Source organism: Protopterus annectens, chromosome 15.part0, assembly GCF_019279795.1.
Source record: "Protopterus annectens isolate FY-2018-M chromosome 15.part0, PAN1.0, whole genome shotgun sequence".
Lineage (NCBI taxonomy): Eukaryota > Metazoa > Chordata > Ceratodontiformes > Protopteridae > Protopterus > Protopterus annectens.
In genome coordinates this window covers 479,325,551-479,347,982 of record NC_056749.1, presented here as the reverse complement: position 1 = coordinate 479,347,982, position 22,432 = coordinate 479,325,551, and the positions used below count along the sequence as shown (strand labels likewise).

The window sequence follows — 22,432 nt, the reverse complement described above, 5'->3', positions numbered from 1 at the left end:
AAACATTGAAAGTGTGATGAGAGACTTGGGGACACAGGTGGACAGTGGTCTCACTTTCGATAACCACATCGCCACAACAGTCAGGAAATCCTTCTATGTTGCACACCTCATCACTAAGGGCTTTTCTCCAGAAAAAAGGAGGTTAGTGTCCCACTGTACTCATCCCTCATTAGACCCATTATAGAGTATAATGCCTCATTTGGTATGTACCTCAAAAGACATCTGCAACAGCTGGAAAGGCCACAGAAATACCTCACTAAAAGAATCACAGGCCTAAAGCAGATGCCATATGCTGACAGTCTAAAAAAAACTGCAGCTATACTCTGTGGCATATCGTCTACTCTGAGGCGATCTCTGCTTAACATACAAGGCCATGTCAAACCCTGAGCTGTTGGACATGCTCCACTTAAAGAAATCCCAATCTGTGAGCCACACGCTCCAGGGATCTAAACCTTGTCATCACAATGAACAAAACATGCTGGAGGGATAGGTTCCTGATCCAGAGACTCCCCATATGCTGGAATAGACTGCCCATACATGTCAAGCAGAGCTCCTCATTGGCCCTCTTCAAAAGGAACCTTGATGATTGGATGGGAGATGGGAAATTCACCCCGGGGAGCATGTCAGTCACTCTGTTAGACAGGGGTCCAGAGAAGTAAATATTGTGGGAAGAAATATCCAGGGAATTGTTATGGCTAGGCTTGCATAGGGCCGATAGCCTTGTACCAACCTATGAACAAGCTTAGCCATAACAATTCCCTGGCTATTTCTTCCCACACTCTTTATTTCCCTGTACCCCTGTCTAGCAGGGTGACTGACATGATCTCCGGGGTGAGTTCTTTAAGTGTAGCATGTCCAACAGCTCTGGGTTTGACATGGCCTTGTATGTTAAGCAGAGATCACCTTCGAGTAGACTATATGCCACAGAGTATAGCTGGAGTTTTTTTAGATGGTCCACATGTGGCATCTGCTTTAGGCCTGTGATCCTTTTAGTGAGGTATTTCTGCTGTCTTTCCAGTTGTTGCAGATGTCTTGAGAGGTACATAACAAATGGGGTGTTGTATTCTATAATGGGTCTAATGAGGGATGAGTACAGTAGGGCAATGACCTCCTTTTTTCTGGATGAAAAGCCCTTAGTGATGAGGAGTGCCACCTAAAAGGATTTCCTGACTGTTGTGGTGATGTGGTTATTGAAGGTGAGACCACTGTCCACCTGTGTCCCCAAGTCTCTTATAACACTTTCAGTGTTTAGTGTACTGCCACCTATGTGGTAATTCATGGGTACATGTTTTTTCCCAAAGGGAATAACTATACATTTTTGGTATTAAGCTTGAGCCCATTGCTCTGGCACCGAGCATCTGTTTCTGTAAGGCCTTTTTGTAGAGTATCCACATCATTTGGAGATTCAGTAATGGCTCCCAGTTTGCAGTCATCTGTGAACTTTGTTAGCCTGAGTCCCTTAGTGTTGGCCTGTACTTCAGAGAAGTAGATGCCAAACAAGAGAGGTCCCAGGACGGAACCCTGAGGTACTCCACTTGTCACTTGTCTGGAGCTGGATTTGGAGTCAGCTACTTTTACAGTGTGGGTTCTGTCAGTAAGCCAGTTGGCAACCCATCCAGTGATGTAGGGATTAATGCCCAGCTTAGTAAGTTTATTTATGATTCCAGAGTGGGGGGTGGTGTCAAAGGCTTTGGCGAGGTCCAGATAGGCTGTGTGGACTGCCTTACCCTCATCCATGGCTCTGGAGACTGATTCTAAGAAGTCAGTCAGGTTCAGGAGACAAGATCAGCCCTTCATGAACCCAAACTGGGTGGGGTACAGTGTTTTTAAGGTTGCCAATGTCTTTGTTTATAAGTTCCATGATAATACATTTCATGGCCTTGCAGATCAGGTTCATCAGACTGATGGGGCAGTAGTTTCTGGGATCCAAGGTGGATCCCCCCTTGTGGAGTGGGATAACTGTAGCTGTGCGCCACTCAGTGGGCATGAAGCCTGAGGTGAGGGTATGATTAAACATGACACTGAGGTGAAGTGCCAGTTCATTTTGTACATTTTGTAGTTCATGTAGTACACAGCCCGGGATGTCATCTGGTCCCATGGATGCTGTATTCTTAGCTTTGGCGAGTGCGTTTTTTTACCTGTGTGGCCGTTATTACCGGAATTTGGCAATCTTCCGGTATTGAGATGAGCCATTTAGGGGGTGAGAGGGGGGGTGAAGTTGGCACTGAATCGATCTGCCAGAATATTGGCAATATCCTTGGGATCAGTATATTTAATGCCATTCTGTTGTAGCTCAGAGCAGATCTGAGCATTGCCATTTACATTCTTGACATAGTTATAGAATGCTTTGTGGGTTGTCTTTGGAATCTTTGGAAATTTTATTTTCGTAACTAGCATTGAAGGATTTTATGAGGGATCTCAGCTTCTTACTGAGGCTGGTAAGGGAGTTTTTTGCATCCTGGGATTTTCCTCTTTTCTGCAACAGTTTTTTCCTTTTGTTGTAAAGTTTGTTTATGGCAGGGGTCCACCAGATTGGCTTCCTTTTTTGGAGGAGAGCATCTTGGTTCTATTTGGCATGGTATGATTTATGCATGAGTGGATGTGCTCGTACAGTGCCTTCGTGTAGGACTCAGCAGTCGAACGTTCAGTTCCCGTCTGCATGAGTGTCATGAAGTTTGTAACTTCTGACTTGAGTAGCATAAAGTTGGCTTTGGAAAAGTTTTTTATGGAGGTTTCCTTACTGAGGGGGGTGGGGATGGGATGCGGATGCTAAGGGTGATTAGCTTATGGTCTGACCTGACCAACGAGGGGGTGAGCATAGGTGTGGAGCAGCGATTTCTCATGTTGGTAATGACCAGGTCTAGGATATTGGAGTCCCTGGTGGGACTATGGATTAGTTGACCCAGGGCATTGGAATTTATGAATTCCAAGAACCGTTGGGCAAAGGTGTTGGTACATGAGTAGTTTTCCCAGTTAATGGCAGGGTAGTTGAAATCACCCAGTATTAGGGTGTTTGGTTGTATATTAATATTTTCCAGTATGTTTAGAAAGGTGTAGTGAGAATCTTGGGGCATGGTGGGGGGATCTGTAGCAAGCTACAATTTGAATTGCAGTCTTACCTAGTGTTAGTTGCACCTGGAGAATTTCAGACGCATTGTGTTGAGCAACTAACCTTGTGGTGTGAATATCCTTGTGAATATGGAAACTCCTCCACCTTTAGTTTTTCGATCCTGGTTTGGTGGCTGAAAAGTGTGGTAAGAGTTGTAGCCTGGTATTGCAGGTGTGCTCTTAGGAGCCTTGAACCAGGTCTCAGTTACTGCACAGATAATGTTCTCCATTTTTAGGAGTGCATTTTGAGGTTTAGACTGCTAGCATTGAGTAGCAATACCTTCAGATTTTGCATGCTTGTACCTGTTATGGTGGTGGTTTTGTCCTTTGAACTTTGTGTAAAAAAGGCACTATAGGGGTGGCAAGAGCCTTAGCCAGTAACCTGAATCCCAGGGACGACAGGTGCTGACCATCCCTGGCAAAGCATCATGGTCTGCCGATCATGTTGTCCCAGGCAGACAGATACTGGATCCCCTTTGAATGACGCCATAAGCTTAGCCAATTGTTCAAGTCAATCATTTTGTTCTTATATTGTGGTATCATTCTGGGTGAAGGCATGATGCTACTCAGGGCTAGGGTCATACCTGCCTGGGCCACATGATCCGAGAGCTCTTCCATGTCTCTTTTCATGTAGTCCAGGGAGGTACGTCTCAAGTCATTCACTCCAACATGGACAATGACAGAGTCATATTTGTACTTGTGGAGTGACTTGAGTGCATGAGTTATGTGGTGGATCTTGGCACCCAACAGGCAGCTGACTGTAATTTTCTCCTTGTTCAGCCTGGTGAGTGGGACATCAGTGTACCTGACTAGAGTCACCTATGACTAAAGTGTTAGTACGTGTCTTTCTTTAGGGGCTGTTGCTGGGTGGCACACTGGTGTTGTGAGCTATGTGACACTTTGGATGTGATTGGTGTTTGTTTGCATTTCAGCTTCGGAGGTCCTTGTTGCTTGGGCAGGTTAAGTTAAGGGCCTCTGCATATGTGGATTTAGTGTTGCTATGCATGGGTGTTGGTGTTGTGAGTTTAGAAGGGCTATGTGTTACTTCTTGACTGTCTAGCGCAATCTTGGGTGGAGAGATCTTTGCTTCCAGTTTGGCTATGTAAGTGCATCTCTCATAGGTTGTAATGTTGGGTGGTAGGAGGAGAGGGTTGTCTGTGTACATGAGTCAATTGTTGCATTGCCCCAGTATGCCCAGATTCATCAGGTGTACAGGAGAAATCAATGGAAGGTGACCCTTGGACATGCCTGTATTGTGTAGAGATGAGCTCTAGAATACATTGCATATTTATAGAGGTTATTGTAATAGGCCACTGTAAAGTAAACCTTGACTGTTAAGTCATATTACCATTGGATAATAATATTGCACAGTAATAATTGGGCACCCTTTTAAGGGCCTTTTAGTAGCTGATATTAACTGGGTGGTGGCAGTAATTACTACCGTATAGTCTGGGTAAAGGGGCACAGCTGGAGAATCTGTCAGCCTTTCCCTGGAGTGTCTGTGAAGTTGTATAAATACTTCTCTCAAAGTGTATGTGTGTTATGTTAGCTACTTGGCAGGGAAACAAAGCACTGGGTGGCAAGAGAGGGTACTGGAGGTTCTAGCTTGCCCAGTTAGGCTGAGATATGGACCCTATAGCTCTGCCAGTGGGGAGTCTTATTGGGGATCTGGTGAGCAAGGGAGCAGCCAGCCCCAGACTGACTGTGATCTCTGTGTGCACTTAAGGAAATTGTACTTTACTGTGTGTATTAGTTATCCTTTTCTCTTCTAGGAGACCTCCCTGGTGTTAGTGGTGAGGATTAAGTCTCTTTGATTGCTGGGCTAGGGCACGGTCGTCACAAGTGGTGGCAGTGGTGGAACCTGATCTACTTCACATACTAATTGGCTTGTAGTTGTGTGGGTAGAGCGAATTCCTGTAGCTTATGTACAGTGATCTCTAAAAGTGTTTTGTATTCTAAAACAGCCACGCAGTGTATACTCAGTTCAGATCACAATTATTTTATTTCTTTGGTTAGCTTATTGTTAGGGTGAGCAGGCAGCATGTCAGCAGAAGAGTATGGAAAGCTGACAAGGAGCCAGCTGGCAGAGATGTGCCAGGCTAGGGGACTGGTTCATGGAAACCTGACTAAAGCAGACCTGATTGCAGCCTTGGTTGCAGCTGCATCAGAGAACAGCAGCCTGGAGGACAATCAGACTGACAGTGGAGATGCAATATCTTCGGAGAATGGACAGCTCAACCTTTTTGCAGTGGACTTAAAAATCCAGCTGGAGCTGAAGAGACTTGAGTTGGAGGCCAGGGGTATAGAACTGGAAGCAGCAGAGAGAATGAGGAATATTAAAGCTGAAGAACAGGAAAGGCAGCAAAAGCAGGAGAGGGAAATGCTGACTCTTCACCAGAGTTATGGCGGTAATGGGGAAGGGAGTAACCGGACCCCAGAAGCACAAAAGGTCAGTAAATTTCTTACACAGTTTAAAGAGGGGGATAATTTTGATAGCTTCATTCATATGTTTGAGCAGGTATGTAAACAGTATGAAGTTGACCAAGTGCTCTGGGTATGGTTCCTGACCCCCTTACTCCATGGTAAAGCTGTAACTTATTTAGAAAAAATGCATGACCCTGACTGTTTTAATTATACTGCTGTAAAAAGACATTTGTTAGAATGTTTTAAGCTAACATCTGAAATGTATAGGCAAAAGTTTTGTGAGCATAGACGCAAGACAGATGAAAATCTATGTGAATATGTTGTTCAACTGAGCACTTATTTTCATAGCTGGGTGAGTGGATGTCAGGTCACCACTTCTGAAGGGCTGGCAGACCTTTTGGTAAGGGAACAAGCCCTTAGCACTTTGCCTGAGGACATGAGGATCTGGTTAGCTGATAAACAGTGTGCTACTTGGGAAGAAGGGAGACCTATACCTAGCAAGCATGGCAGCCCTGCACAGGAAAGGGGACCCCCAGTACTGCTCATGGGACTAAAGGAACCCATGGTGGGCAGCACAGACTGCCCCAACAGAATCCGTCAGTAGCAGGGGAAGCCACTAGTCCAGGTACACGTCCAGGAGCTCAGGTTAAATGTTTTGAATGCAACCAGTGGGGTCATGTGGCATACAGATGTCCACGGAGCAAGGTGGGGAACCAAAGGTGAGGGAGCCAGTAAGTGGTAAAGAGAAAATGCCAACAGTGGGTTGTCTTGAGACAACAGGGGTATGGAACTACCATCCTGCAGATGTCCTGAGAGGGAAGGATTTGGATGAGGCAGTACCCTGTATTTATGCAGTTAAATGCCGTAAGGCTAGGAGACAAGCATGTGGGTCTGGTAGCCTGGGGGAGACCCAGACAGACTGCATACTTGCAGCCAGGAACTGCTAAGGTGGTTACTTCAGGGATTGAGCTACGCTGTAGCAGTGCAACTGAATGTGAGCCACAGCTGCTTGTGGGTACTGATGTTCCCGTGGACAGGGTAACTGCAAAGGTAGAGGTGAGTAGTAGTACCCAGGCTGACAGTGAGGCACTGCATTCAGATACCAGACTTCCAGTGGAAGGGGAGCGGGGAAGGGTTACAAAGATGGACTTGAGACAGGCTCAGCTCTCAGATGCTACATTGCAAGGCCTGAGGCAGGTAGCTAGGGAGGCACCTGATTCTCAAGGGAAGGGGGAATTTGTATACTGGGACAAAGGGTTACTATACAGAGAGTGGATTCCTGAGGGGAGGGCTAGAAGGTGAGAGAGTACAGCAGTTAATAGTGCCTAGAGCTTACCATCTGGTGCTTCTAGCCCATGATATTCCCTTTGCAGGTTATATTTGCATAAAACGTACAAAGAGGCACATTATGCAAAACTTCTATTGGCCTGGAATTTCCAGAGATGCAACAGGGTACTGCAGGACCTGTGAGCAGTGCCAAAAGGTAGGCAAGGCAGGAGACAAGGTGAGAGCTCCTTTGATGCCTTTGCCTGTGATTGAGGAGCCATTTCAGAGGGTAGCTATGGATGTTGTGGTCTTCTGAGTACCCCAAGTTCCACAGGGAAAAAGTATACCCTAGTGATTGTAGATTGTTACACAATACCCTGAGGCAGTAGCTTTGTCCTCCATTGAGGCAGAGAAGGTGGCAAATGCTTTGCTAGAGATTATCAGCAGGGTAGGTTTCCCAAAGGAAATACTGTCTGACAGAGGTGCCACTTTTATGTCAGACCTGCTGGCTTGTCTGTGGAAGTCCTTTGGGTTGAAGCACATGAAGACCACCCCCTACCATCCCCAGACTAATGGTCTTGTTGACTGACTGTGATCTCTGTGTGCACTTAAGGGAAATTGTACTTTACTGTGTATATTAGTTATCTTTTTCTCTCCTAGGAAATGACCTCCCTGGTGTTAGTGGTGAGGATTGAGGCTCCTTGATTGCTGGGCCAGGGCTCGGTCGTCACAGAACTATACAGGTGTAAATTATCCACAAAAAGAAAAGTCTTTATACTTTTTTGCTTTCTGGGGGTCAAATTGTAGCCATGACCTTATCTGTTAATTAGATGACTCTTCTCGCTCTCCATAACAAAGGCGTCACTCACATGAATAAAGTCAAATCAGTAACTGGTCCCAGGTTACGAAAGCTCCACACTCATGAACCACCAATATACACACAAAACAAAACAAAAAAATACTATAAACTGAAATATTTGTCAAAGAATTTATTGAAATCTAAGCACTTTCGTCCATTGGAGTTTTATTGGGACTTAATCAGAGAAGGAATGAAAGTTTTTTTTTTTTTTTTTTATTAGTGGTTTCTTTGAGTGTGAAGCTTTTGTAACCTGGCACCAGTTACTGGTTTGACTTATTCCTGTGAGAGACGCCTTTATTTTGAAGAGTGAGTGGGGTTGGTTACTGTGTTTTTTTTCTTGGTTGACTAAGTAGCCATCTTAATGGATTAAGAGCAACAGAAAGGAGCAGCTGTGACAGAGTCACCATGAAATATCCCCCTTTGAATTTTTTATCCCTGGAATAATGATTTGTCCTTTATTATAGCTTAATTGCAAAGTGGTTTGCCATGGTTTCATGGTTGCTGTAATGTAATCAAGTAGTGTAGGGTGCGTCTTACACATGTTTAAGCACTCTCTTATCCATGAATTTGGAATATGTCATCCGTTGCTCTTTTATATGTGAAATCACTGGCCTATCACTCTGCAACATTGGCTGTCAGAGTTGCCACAGTTTCCTGTTCCTTCCCTTGCTGTGCAACTCCAACTGAACTTCTTTACTGGTTTCCCATGGAATGTTCCACAGTATCTTCATATGGCAACTGATCAGATGTTTCCCACTCCACTGGTTTCTCCTTTAATTTGAAGATTCATTGCTGTATCCTGCTGTGATGTTATCAAAGTTAGATTTTCTACACTAAATCGTGTACTTTGCAAGTAATCCATAACCTCCATTTCTGTTTCTTTAGATTCTTCATTACTAATCTTATTTTCTACTTTTCCTCTTTGTTTTCTTTCTTTCTTTTTTTGTTGTAAAAGCTTCCAAATGCATATGTCTTTGTGTGCATTTTTCTCCCAAATATTCTTGGTGCTGCTCTCTTTGTATTGATTAGTTTTGCTTTCTTCTTTGCATAAATATTACACCATATTAAATATTTCTCTTTCCCATGTCCATTTTTCTTCAGATGTCTCCTGCTCTTTTTATTTATCCTTATTCTGGGGACTCTCTGTTACATCACATCATGCCGTGATATAACCTGTGTTAGACTTTATACACTAAATCTTTTACTTTGTTGGAATTGCGTAACTTCAACTTCTGTTTTTTTTTTAACTTCTGCTTTACTAATCTTCTGTTTACATTCATTCCCTCTTGGTGACCTTATCTTTTGGTATTGTGAAATTTTCCATATCTGGATGCCTTCCCTTATATTTCTCTTAGAATATCTTTGGGGGTGCTTTTTTTGTATTGATTAAATTGAATTTTTCCTTTGCATAAATATCGTACCTTATCAGATCTTTCTTTCCCATGTCCATATTTATTTTTTTGCCTTTCAAAAAGCTCTAGAATTAGTTTACATTTTTGCACTTCTCTGTTGCTGCTTTTTACAATTTGCCCAAGGTTTCTTGGTCTATATAATGCTTTTCATAAATCTGTTGTATTAATGAGCACAATTTTTTTTAACTGAGATGTCTGACAGTTTTTCCCTGTGCAAGTATTTTTCTTTCCTCTAATTTCTGTATTAATCTTTTTGTATATCTTCTGTCTGGAAATTCTGGGCTTCTTGCATAATAGTAGCAATACATAATTTCCTTCTTATTCTCTATAGTTTATCTTTGTGTTTTTTTTTTTTTTGCCCTATCAATCTCTGTGTATTTTGTGGACTGCTACTTCCTTCTACAACACTAGGCCATCTTCCCCCTGGGCTTGGCCTAGCCCCATTGTAGGAATGTTTGTGTCCTGAGGATTTTACGCCATCATGTTTTCCATTCCTGGCAGCAGTGCGCCTACCAGGATTGGACACTCTTTTTTATGCTGCGTTTTGTGCACCCAGCTATCTTTTATTTTCTGACCTGCTTCTGTCCATGATGCATGCTATATAAAAAGCAGTCTATATATCAGTGTTGTCTTGGTGAGTTTTTTGAAAAACAAGAGACCCTATGAAGGTATTCACAAAGAGTTGAGTATGAATTAATTTCCATCAATACTACTCTCCTTTGCTAGCCAAGTTATCCCTTCATTCACACCCTCTGTGAAACTGTTTCTGCAAAGTACAGTTACTACTTGTATTAGAAACTACAGTAGCAGTTTTGGTGTTATCTGTAAATTTACTACACCATCCATCTTGGGAAAAGAAACCATAAACAAACTAAACATCATGGCCCTCGTACCAAATCCTGGTGGATCCCCCTGTACCTGGTTCTTACTTTAGAAACCTTTTTACCCATTGTTAATACTAAACAAATGTATTTGAAGTTAATTAGTAACCAATAACAGAATGCAAGAGATCACCTTTAATGCTTTTAACTGCAAAACAATTTTGCACTGAGGAATAGTTGTAAGTCTTTTGAAAAGTCAAATAAAAAGTATCACAAAGAAAGCTAATGCCAGTTGCCTCAACAACTTTGGTATATTACTCCATCAAGTTAGTAGAAAATTTTAATAAACATGCTGGTGGATGTCAGCACTTAGTATAGGTACAGGTGGGATTAAACATCATAGCAAAAATTCTAGTTGGACTTATGGGCCTATAATTCCCTGGAATGTGAACATAACCAACAGTTCCCATATAGGCAAGCTTTCAGAAGATAGCAGATCTATGACAATAATGGAAGGTGAATATCTTTATCACTGGACGTATGGCCTTTATCAGTGATGCCTGCAACAAAGTTAATGTAAACAGAGATCAGTATATTCATATTAACATTAGAAATATTTTCTCCACCATCCTTAAGTTTTCCACAGGAAGATAAGTTAGTCACTTAACATCAGCTGATCCCCAGAAGCCTTGTTTTCTATGATCACTGAATCACTTATAATTAACACCTCTTCAGAATCACCATGTTCTTTACTACAACCTATCTTATGGTATGGGGTATTACCAGAAGAGCCAGTTTCCCTGCTATATACTGGCATTAGTGTTTTGGAAATATATCTAGCTCCCAGTTTATTTGCTGTGCCATCTGCTACACTATTACAAGATGACTTTCCATCATATTTACTTGTCACCGAACAGAAAGCGGTTGCCATCGATAATTCCCCCATTCTTTCCCCTGCTGATGCTGTCTTTCTAATGGTTGGGCTGGTGTTTATTAACCATTATTAACCTAGAGGTATTCATTTTTCTTTATTTTAGTATTTATCTGTTACACCTCATTATATTGCTCTCACATTTTCCTGATATCCTTTGTGCATAAACTTTTTAATATGTTCCACTGGATGATACTACATCTACTAGCCTTATTCACTTTATTAGTTTGGGTTCTATCTTTTTTGCATTACATATTAGTTTTGTTTCACAAATAGTACTTTGACAGTTTATATCATGTTGTTTTCATAAATGTAACTTAAGATGTGTAATCTGTGCTTACTTATAGTGTCTGTTGTGAAATAACTGTGTGCTCATGTGATACACTGGAGCGTGTCTCCACAGAATTCTAGTAAAAATTGTATTTCTCAGTTAATAAATGTGATAATTAATCAAACAAATCTAGTAGGAATGGATTGAATTATTTATATGAATGTTACAATATCCTATGTCTGCCACTAATGTTTTAAATGTGCTTTTATGGTAGACTGCAAAGTAAAATAAGAGGAATGTTTATGCTTATGCATTTTCCTATCTTGAGTATGCTACTATATTCCAATAGTTCTGACAGTGTTATTTGTAGTGTAATTTACTATTTAACTATTTACATTGCAATGTTGTATTGTAGAAATATACAACAAAAATCACTTGCATCCTTTCCAAATGGAAATGAATCACTCCCTTAAACTCTACTCTGCACACAAGTATGCAAACAAATAAAACACTTACACAAATATTTCCCTTCTGAACAAACTAAGATAAGCTTCTGTATAGTAATAAAAGCATTATAAAATTAAACATCTCCAAATACTATCTAAACAGTTCTTTACTAACATCACTGCTTTTGCTGCAGAACATAGAATTAGATGACTCTATACAAGTAAACTGATAATGTCGGCAATGTTTTTGACTGGCTAGTATATAGCGTTTCATCTTTAGTACAGAAAAAAATTCAACTGCCTAACTTCATAATGGAAGCCAGTTTGCTTATGCTAATTTAATCTTTGAGTAAAACTTTATGTAATCGCAGCTTAACTACAGGCATAGAAAATACTTAACTAGCTACTCCAGTTCCTGCTAGCTATGCCTGAGCAGGATTGAATGAATTCTTCCAGTGCTGTCTATCAAAATGAAAAGAGACACAAGATACCTACTTTTAACATGAAGTACAGACTAGTTATATATCGTTTTTTTTTTTTTGCTTAAATGTTTTTATTGATTTTACAAAATGAATATACTTTCATAACTTTTGCAATATAAAACCTAATTTACAACATGTTAACAACTATATATAGTCAACTATAAAATCGAAAACTATTTACAAAGGTCTCCAAGTTTAAAAGATATATTACACATTTTTACATTTAAAACTTCATTTCATGAAGTATTGGTCATCTCTCTCCATTATTTTGTACACTTTCTTCCATGAGTTGTAATAAGATGTGGTTCTTTCTGTTCATTCTGATGGTTCCCATTTCCATTCATGATTTATTCAATATGATAAATGTGGGTGAAGTCTCACTTTTCCAGTTTGTAGTAATGGCTTTGCGTGCAATAGCCAGTAGTGTCCATAAAAGTGAAAAGTTTGTTCTAGCAACACATTAAGGTATGGGAGTATTAAACAGAATCAAAGGTTTAGACAAATGGAAATTTATCATTAAAAACTTTGCAAGAAAAAAATAACTTTGTCTTATAATAGTTTAAGTAAAAGACAGTCATGAAACACATGCCTCCAATCTGCTCTCAAGCTCCTTTTACACCACCAGCATCCTACATTTTGTTTAAACATTACTTCCATTTTATGTGGTGTTATAAAGGGCCTATGAATACATTTCCATGTTAACAGTTTCCATTGCAGTGAACGAGATGTTTGCTTTGTGGAAAGAAGTATTAATTTCTTGTCATTTGGCATTTGATTGTTTTGTAGTAGTCCCAAAGAGTCTCTGTAGGATATAATTTTGTTTTCTTAATTATTTTATAGATGTTTGATAAGTAACATTTTCCATGAGTAGCTTGTGTTGTTGAAAAGACCAAATGTTCTATAAATTTAGGTATATTTCTTCTGATTGTTAATTGCACTGTCTCTATTCTGTTTAAGATGTTCTATCTTATATCCTGTATGCTTAGCCAAAGATCATTACCTAAATCAAATTTGTTACTTATTTGTTCCATTGTTAAACCTTTTCCAGAGTCTAGTAACTGATGCCAATAAGTTCATGCTCTCTAAGAGTCTTGATTACATCTATATCAAAAGTTTTAAAGTTATTTTGTGTGCATGCAATAGGATATAGCAAGAATGACCAAGCTTTTATGTTGGGATTCCTTTTCATAAGGGTTTCATATCCTTTTAATAAGTTTTTTTTTATAAATCTAGAGCTTATGTGCTTCTGTTTGTTTTCTGTAAAATGTTCTCTCATTATCCAAAGAAAATTTGATACCAACCCAATGTATTGTGATGATAATATAAAACCTGATTTTAGCCATATTTTTTGCATGTATGTGTTTCCATCTGGCAGAATAAGCATTATTTTACCCATAATGCCATATTTTTTCATGCATATGTTTCCATCTGGCAGAATAAGCATTATTTCTCCCATAATAATAATGTTTTTATATTTGATGACAGTGCATATATTTCTGTACCTGGAATACTGATTTATCCTGCTTCCCAGTCATTTAAGTGATAATTCAGGGCTCTTCTGGGTTTATTGGGATACCATAAGATGGTTAGCATTAGTTTATTAAATTGTTTTATGTAAGATTTAGGAGGAGGTATAGAAAGTCTTTTATGCAGTATAATATTTTAGGAAAAATAATCATTTTACTTATACCTGTCCTCCATTGTATAAAAAAAATTGAATGAGTGTTTTAATGTTTAGAACATTAGAGTAGTTTATTGTTGTGTCTTCCAGTTCATCTATTAATGTAACCCCTAAGTATTTTATTTTGTCAACAGCTATATATTTAAAAAAATCCGTATCTGTCTTTCTTATTGGAGTTAATAAGCAATATCTCTGTCTTATTTTCAATAAATTTAAGGCTTGATGGTTTCTGAAAGTGTTCAGTAGCAGAACTGTATGTGATTGCAAATTATCAGTATGCCTACAGATCTGTATTTGTCATAATTTGCTCCACTACAAATAAGGGGTAGGATTCAAAAATAGTGCCATCTGCCCATCTAGATAAGGGGCCAAGAAGTGGAATAGGACTTGTCTAGCCATGAATAGAAAGGTGAGGATGGCTAAACTCACCACTCTGTAGTGTACTAGTGTGGTACTGTTTAAAAAGAACCATAATGTACCTCCCTAACATAATGCCTGCTGTGTACTTCATATAGCCACTGTTCTGCTAAATCTCAGGTTTTGTAGTTGTATTTAACTTGGTTGGGGAGTGGACCAGATATGTATACCTGGTATGAGACTTCATGTCAAACAGAGAACCTCAATGGCCCTCTTCAAACGCAATCTGGACGATTGGATTGGGTAACCATGAATTCCCCTGGGGATTCCACCTTCATCCCCCTTGGACAGGGGCGATACATGCTGATTGGAGAAATTAAGGTTGAACTAGGCTAGACTTGTAAGGGGCCTAGGGCCATTAGCCTAGTAACTTCCTATGATCCTCTGAGAATGTAAATGGTTTGCAGCATGCCCATAATCACACAAATATATGTGTGTCTGGTAGGTAAGAGTGCTCTATTTAGCATGAGGGAGTAAAGGTGCTGATTATGTTTGTGGTGGTGAGGTCAGGGTCTTAGTTCACTTAATGTGTGTGATTAGTGGTGCAGAGCACACTGACTACTGATAGGCATAGAAATAGACTAGGGCTGTGGTTCCTACAGGAGGGGAAGGTGGTTAGGAATTCCAGAGTGGGATGTTTGTGGTTTAATTTAGCTTCACTAACTGCTCCAGTGGTGAGGGTTGTACTTAACTGGATCTTTTAGGCAGAGTTCACTATCTGTTGTTAACTGAGGGAGTGGAAAAGGGTGGTTTAGCTTTTTGCAGAGTGAGGCTGAGTGTGAGGTCGATTTGTGAGAGTAAGACTGCTGCTTGCATGGTATTCTGGACAAGACTGAGGTTTGTTTTTATCTCCTTGCAGACATGGTGTCAAGGCGGAATGGCACCATTTAATTACACATTTAATGCTGCATTAAAATTATCTGAGAAATATGTAATCTAGCTAATGTCACAAATGAAATGAGTTTATAAAACCTTCTTTGGCTGTTCTCTTCTCCATATTACAGGTTGACTTAACTTGGAGGAAACTAACTGCAGCTAAAAATATCACTTGATGGAAAAGTATTCAAAAAAGGTTTAGAACAAATGCAGAATGCTAATGAATGAGAGAAATCAACCAGTAAATGTGGAAAGCCCCAGAAATGTAGCCTGTGCCACAAACTGTGGGAACCAATTTCCTTAGTCTGTCATTTTCTTAGCTGGATATGATATGATGGCCTGAATCATTCTAATAATGACTACATATTTAAAAATATGCTTGTGTTGCTGAAAAGCCCTGGAAACTTAAAAAAAAAAAACAGTTGATACGTCAGGAAACATTTTTGCAGATTTTTTTTCTCTTAGATGTTTGAACTTGTCATTGCAAGTAAATCAGAACTCTAAAGTATATAACAGTATGTGTTTTTTTTCGTACTAGAGTAATATGAAAGCAAAATGTTTTGTTTAAAAGTAGATTATACTGCAGCATTGAACTGAATCAGTATATTATGCTAACTGTAGTATGCTATGTGATTATGTGATTCCAACAGCTGGAGTCCTGTACAAATGTTAAAATGATATCTACTGTTCAAATGGCATGCACTTCATAGATATTAAAGTTACTTAAAATCATACACATCTGAAATGTTCTCCTTCCTGTCCAAGAAAATAAACATTTTGATCATCTTATGCAAAAATGTGACCAGTTTTCCAAGATTAGAGTTTTATGAAGGGAACAGATGAGATTTCATTATTTAGAGAGAAAAGAACATTCTTAGTTGGCTTTTGCTCAAAAAATGAATTATTTGCCTCACTCATTTTCTTTGACAGTTTTAGAGAAGTGCATCCTTTTCTAAGCAGGTTTAACAGATTTGTCCACAAATGAACCCTGTGTGTTACTGTAATAGAAATGCAAATTTATCATTGTGCTGGGGCCCTAGATCAAGTGTAATAAGTCTCGGTTTACTGCACTAGTAAATGCAGTGTGTTGACTTGCTTGATGTATGATTAGATGCCATTCAAATGCGGAAAACTGAGTTGTGTACTTACAAGAATAGTAACTAGTTCTAGAGATACATTATATCTATATTTGTACAGGGAAAACTAGATATAACAAGTATATACTGACTTAATGGAGTGTTTTTTTTCTTTTCTTTTGCCTAACTCTGCTTTTATGTTTCAATGTATTCCCCATAGTTGTCAAGTGGTTATTTTCTGAACCACTTGACATAGACACACACACACACACACACACACACACACACACACACACACACACACACACACACACACACACACACACACACACACACACGCCCACATCTCTGCATCTCTTAAGGTCTGCAAACACTTGTACAAGACTTCTCATTCCATGATCACACCATGAGAGGTAGCTGCCATGTTGAAAGTATTGCCATTAGAACCTGTTGCAGTTCCATAACTTCTGAAAGATGTCAGCTAAGCTTGATTTAAGTCCTCCTGCAGTCTTGACTCATATAGGACTTGTCATGTAGGTGACCTGATTTAAGTACCTTTATCTGTCTGTTGTCAAATAAGAGTCTTGCAGTGGCTCTTTAAGCCTGTTTGCGTAGATCATTCATGAATATATCACCATCATATCATATGAGTACTAATTTTCTGAAAATGTTTTGCCAAAATCACTTTCAGTGAAACTCCAAGCAAGTCTTTTTTTTTTTTTTTAATGGTGTGAGGGGGCAAGACTCCTGCACCCCCCATGTGACAGCATACCCCCAACCTTAAATATGCCTACTCCCAGGTCACAAAGCAGTGGAGAAGAGGGAATACTCCACTACTAGTGAAATGTCGTCACTAAAATAACATTCAAATAATCAGCCATTGACTTAACATGTTCCCATTCCCTAAAGAAATACTTCACAACTAATTTACGAATAGCATGAGATAGCTAATGGTCAATGCTGTATTAGGAAGAGAAAAAAAGTGAAGTTGATGAATTCTACACAAAACATTATGCCGATTTCATCCACTGGGCCTGTTAACAGTTCAATTAAAAATCATAGGTGCTGTGTGAAAGAAGTCTCTAGAACAGTTAGTCGGCTTTTAATTGGCTTTCTTTTGCTCAGCATACTACTGCATAAACCCAAATTCCTTTTGCAGATTAGTGTGCTATGCTTCTTGAAATATTTTTTGTCTTGCATTTTACTAGTCTGGTTACAAAAAATGTCTTCCATCTGTGCAAGACTTGATGCAAATATCCATTGTTAAGCTACTTTCAGTGTTAGGATTTACTCTAGTCTACAAAACGGTGTAAGATGCTTTCAGTGTCAGGATTTACTCTAGTCTACAAAACAGTGTAAGAAACTTCTCAGTGTGGAAGATTTTCAATCCATATATCACTAGTTAATCACTGTATATTAATCAGATCAGACAAAAGTAGTAGTAGTACTGAACTTAAATCCGTCTTAAGTTTAAAAAAAAAAAAAAAAAAAAAAAAAAAAAAAAAAAAAAAAATATATAATTGTACAGAATTACCAAGTATGCAAAAGTAATCCAAGCAAGGTAGGCAGGCTGTTTCCAGTCAAAAATCCTAAGTACACAGACAAGTGATCCAAGTAAAACAAAAATAGAGTAATAGTTTCCTCACAAGCTTTCTAAATATATATATACTTTTTATCAGCAAAGGGAGTAGTTGTGTTGTAAAACAGTGTTATTGGTACACATTAAATTCACATCCATTCCCCATCAGTGTGACATTTGAGCTGGTCCTTAGTAGCTGTCATAATATAACCCTTATGTACTTCAAATAAAATTTATAATGATGTGGTACCTCTTATTTAACCAGATTATTAAGTCTGTGATTTTATTCAAGACTATGTACTACATGGCTGGAATGTCTCAACCTTGGTCCATTTGGCAATCAAAAAATATATATACATATACACTTTGCATGTAAAAAATCAATTGTAAAGATCATTTTCTATTTTCATAACCTATTGTTAACAAAGATCACTTTCGTCCTTCTGAACTTTTTCAGGTCTATGTACAAGAACCATAAAAACTATCTATAAAATATATATATATATAATTGTATAATTAGTATTGTTATGACACATCATTTTGAATAAAGTGGAAAAAAAGTGAACCAGAAAGAAAAAAAATAAGAAAAATGTATGATGATGGAAACAAAATATACACTTAAATTAGCACTGATTTAAAATGGTATCTACCATCTGGTAGAATAAAATAAAAATAGTCCTGTAAACAATGTGGCAATTTTCTAAGTTCCAGTGCACTTTTAATTGAACAGTAGTAGTTTAGTCCAGGCTTCCTAAAAAGAGTTCAACTGTAATTGCCCCATGAGTTCATGTTTCTCCAGAATATTCGGGATGTCTCCTTCAAGATCACCCATATCTATGTGATCCAGGATCTGGAACTTAAAACCTGCGTGTCTTTTATTAAGAGAAAGGTGTTCGGCTAGTACATTATTTTTACATCCAGAGCGGATTTCTGACAGATGACATGAAATCCTATGCTTGAGTTTATTTACAGTCTTGACCACATAGAATGCATCACATTCAGTGCACTGTGGCCTGTAATTACTTTTGTAGTGCTATAGTCACCTCCTGCACTGGTCTTAGTTTTTATTGCCCTTAAAGAAAATCATTATCACCTTGCTGTATAAATATACAAAGTGTACAATTAGTTTCACATCTTTTAGTGTTTCTCTCATATGGTCTAGGTTTAAATTCAACAAAACATCTAATGTTCCTGGTCTTCCTATTAAAGGATGGGGCTTCACCTATGATGTTAATCAGAAAAGGGTTTACTGTGGCAATGTCCCAGTTTTCTTCAGTAACATTTTTGATACTGTGATAATTCAAAGTGTATGTCAGGATGCAGCTATTTCTGCATTTATTCTCTGATGAATTTCTTAACATTCTCCTACTGGGGAGGTTCAGTGAAGGTGCTTCAGTCCTTTTCAGTTTTATAATAAGTTCCAGGATGTTTTCTAACTTTTTCTTTTGCTGGTTCTCTTTTTTTTTTCCACTTTATTCAAAATGATGTGTAATAACAATACTAATTATACAATTATATATATTTTTATAGATAGCTTTTAGGGTTCTTGTACACAGACCTGAAGAAGTCTAGAAGGACGAAAGTGATCTTTGTTAATAGGTTATGAAAATAGAATATGATTTTTACAATTCAGTTTTTACATGCAAAGTTTATATGTATATATTTATATATATTTGATTGCCAAATGGACTAAGGTTCTTATATTTCCAGACATGTAGTATATTGTCTTGGATAATATCATAGACTTAATAATCTGGTTAAATAAGACATATCACATCATTATAAATTTTATTTAAAGTACATAAGGGTTATATTATTATGACTGCTACTAACTATGGCAGGACCAGCTCGAATGTCACACCTATGGGGGAATGGATGTGAATTTAACATGTGTACCAATAACGCTTTATTTTACAGACAATAAACCACTCCCTTGCCTGATAAAAAGTGTGTGTGTATATATATAAAAGAAAGCTTGTGAGGAAACTATTACTCTATTTTTGTTTTACTTGGATTGCTGGTCTGTGTACTTAAAGGATTTTCGACTGGAAACAGACTTGCCTGCCTTGCTTGGATTACTTTTGAATACTTAGTAATTCTGTACAAATATATATTTAGTATTTTGGACAAGTTTAAGTTCGGTACTTCTACTACTTTTGTCTGATCTGATGAATATACAGTGATTAACTAGAGATATATGGACTGAAAATCTTTCGCACAGAGACGTTTTTTACACTGTTTTGTTTTTGGATCCACTAGACTTGTTTAGTGGGTTGTTTTCAGACTTTGGGATACCATGGAGATTACTTGATTTACTCTAGTCTCTTGCATGTAACATCATTTGATTTACCTTGTGTACAAGTTCTCAGACATACAAAAAAAAATAATTTTCTAAGATATAAGAGAATTAGAATTCATATGCTTAGGGATTTGGCTGTAGGTCTTTTTTCTTGTAATATTTTTTTCATCTTTTCAAATAATGACAATAGTTAAGGTATGCATCCATTACTCAATTAAAAAATAGATTGGGGAAGGCACTGATCTGAATCCAGGAGGCACATTTAAACCCATGACCCAATGGGTGTGGTCTTCTCTGAAAAGCTACTGAATGTTTAATTTGTCTATATATGGCTATTTTAATGTGAAGATTCTGAATAGATGAGTTAAACTTATTTTTATGGGAAGAAAAGGTAGATATTAGTATCTTAACAAAAACAAGGTATGGTATGGTCAGGAAGTCACCAAGCCTTCTTGGGTATAATCACTTCCATAATTTTAGGAGCAATGAGGGGTGGGGTGTTACTTTATCCGAGAGAAGCCATATCTTTAGTTTACATTAGTAACAGTTTAGAAAGTGTTTCCCTAGCAGTGCAGGTTAATAGGGGCAGTATTCAAATTATTGTTTTTTACAGGTCTTCTCCATTGAAAGTTATAGAAACAAAGAGAATGGTAAATGAACTCAAGCAGTGAATCTTTAGTACCAGCTTTGTGTTAGGTGGGGATGTAAATTATCCAGATGACTCGAGTAAATGTTAGACAAAATAGTCATATTTGTCTTCATCTTTCTCTTCCTCAGCATGTTACTAGCCATATTGCTTAGTTTTGCAAAATTATTTTAGAAAAGAGTGGGAATGGGAATCAAACCAGAAGTAGACCTGAATCAGGATTACAACTGAAAGGGCCAAAAAAGAAAGGAAGAATATAAGAAATGGACTAGATGAAGAAAAAAATTGGAAAGCCCATAAATATAGTGCCAAATATGAAGAACACCAAGAACAGTGATGGTAAACCTTTTTGATTCAGTGCGTCAAAAAATCAGAAAATGCCTAACTTGACTCTACTTGCGTCCACCCCCACAAAAAAAAAAAAAAAAAAACAAATAAAAATAAATAAAACAGCATGGCTGTCAATACATCAGGGATAAATCTCAACAGAATCAGAGACAAATCTAAAAAATAAGAGACATGGACAGTTTTAAACTGCTAATACTATTAATTTGAGACATTGACAGAAAAAAATGAATGTGAATTAATATACATTTTCTGAAGTAAAATTAGTCCATAAATCTAATTAGTGTCATTAAGTTTAAAAAGTTGCCAGTTTTAGGAGGGATTAAGAGGGACAGTTGAGAGAAATGTAAAACAGTAAACTCCTAGAAATGCAGACTACTTGCACTCTGCTGAAGTGTAACCATGAAGAGAAAACAATGTCAGTGCTGCCCTTTGCAGACTGTATCAAGAAAGTATACCAAAATAGACTTTGAGGTTAATTACTTCCTTACCTCAGCAGCAGTGTTGTTGAACTGGCTCCTGGTGCAAAATAATTCAATGCACTTCACACAAGCAAAAAATGCAAAAGCAGTTTCTTTGGTAACTTGGGTGCTGGTGAATGCTAGTGTGTTACCCAGAATGTTATGGCGTGTCATAGATTCACCATCAGTGTCCTATAACTATTGAACTGCTACTAGAACTGGACACCTGTGCCCAGTTGTACTTCCCTGGTTAACAAATGTCAGTCTATAAATAATCACATGTTGACCAATGTATGATGCAAGAATGCTTCAGGAGAGGTGAATTGCAATAAAAAGATGAAAGGCTAATAGTGGCAGCTCATGACAGCAGGCTACATACACATTGATTTGCAAAGTCTATAGAAAGTGTGATAAATCAATGAATCTAGCTTCTGTAAAACAAAATTAGAGATGTATCCACCTTTGAAACATGAACCACAAAGCATTATTGATAGTGAAGAAGTACATACTGCATCCATTCACCTGATGCCAACAGCTAAGAAAATAGATGCAAGAAAACAAGATATAGTAGTTCAAGTAAAAAGGCAAAAGTAGCATTAATCATTGAAATTATTATTCAGCAATGGAATCTTACAGAATAGCCTAGCAAGTCCATCCAGAATGATTGGTTACTATATCTGGGACATGTAAATGTTGACAGAGAGCAACTTAATGAATATGACCTGCATGGACTTTAAGAAGGCATTGTACTTTACTTTGTGTACCAAGTTCCTGGGGAATGTGTATATAGGACATACAACACTGAAACATAAATGGTACTTGGCTAGATAAATCACAGAATGGCATTGAATGATGCTGTCATGAGTGGCCAATGGCAGAGTGCTTCAGGGAGTGGTATTAGTCCCTGCATCTTTGAGTATTTTTACTACTTGCCAGTTTATTTGATGATGATATCACAGTGGAAGTGATATTTTCAGATTAGGGAAGGGCATCGAGATAATCTAAATAGGTTAGTTAAGAGTACTAAGAAAT

At 38.1% G+C, this 22,432-nt stretch overlaps 1 protein-coding gene and 1 long non-coding RNA gene across 2 annotated transcripts in view; both read left to right on the top strand.

The window, feature by feature from the left end:
• Positions 1-15,728, top strand: part of LOC122789770 — a 223,784-nt gene extending 208,056 nt beyond the window's left edge. The window contains exon 3 of the long non-coding RNA XR_006362880.1: positions 15,123-15,728. This is a non-coding gene — a long non-coding RNA (uncharacterized LOC122789770). The remainder of the gene's footprint in view (positions 1-15,122) is intronic.
• ATG4A (autophagy related 4A cysteine peptidase) overlaps positions 1-22,432 on the top strand; it is a gene marked incomplete in the record, with an annotated part of 835,516 nt that overhangs the window by 509,341 nt on the left and 303,743 nt on the right.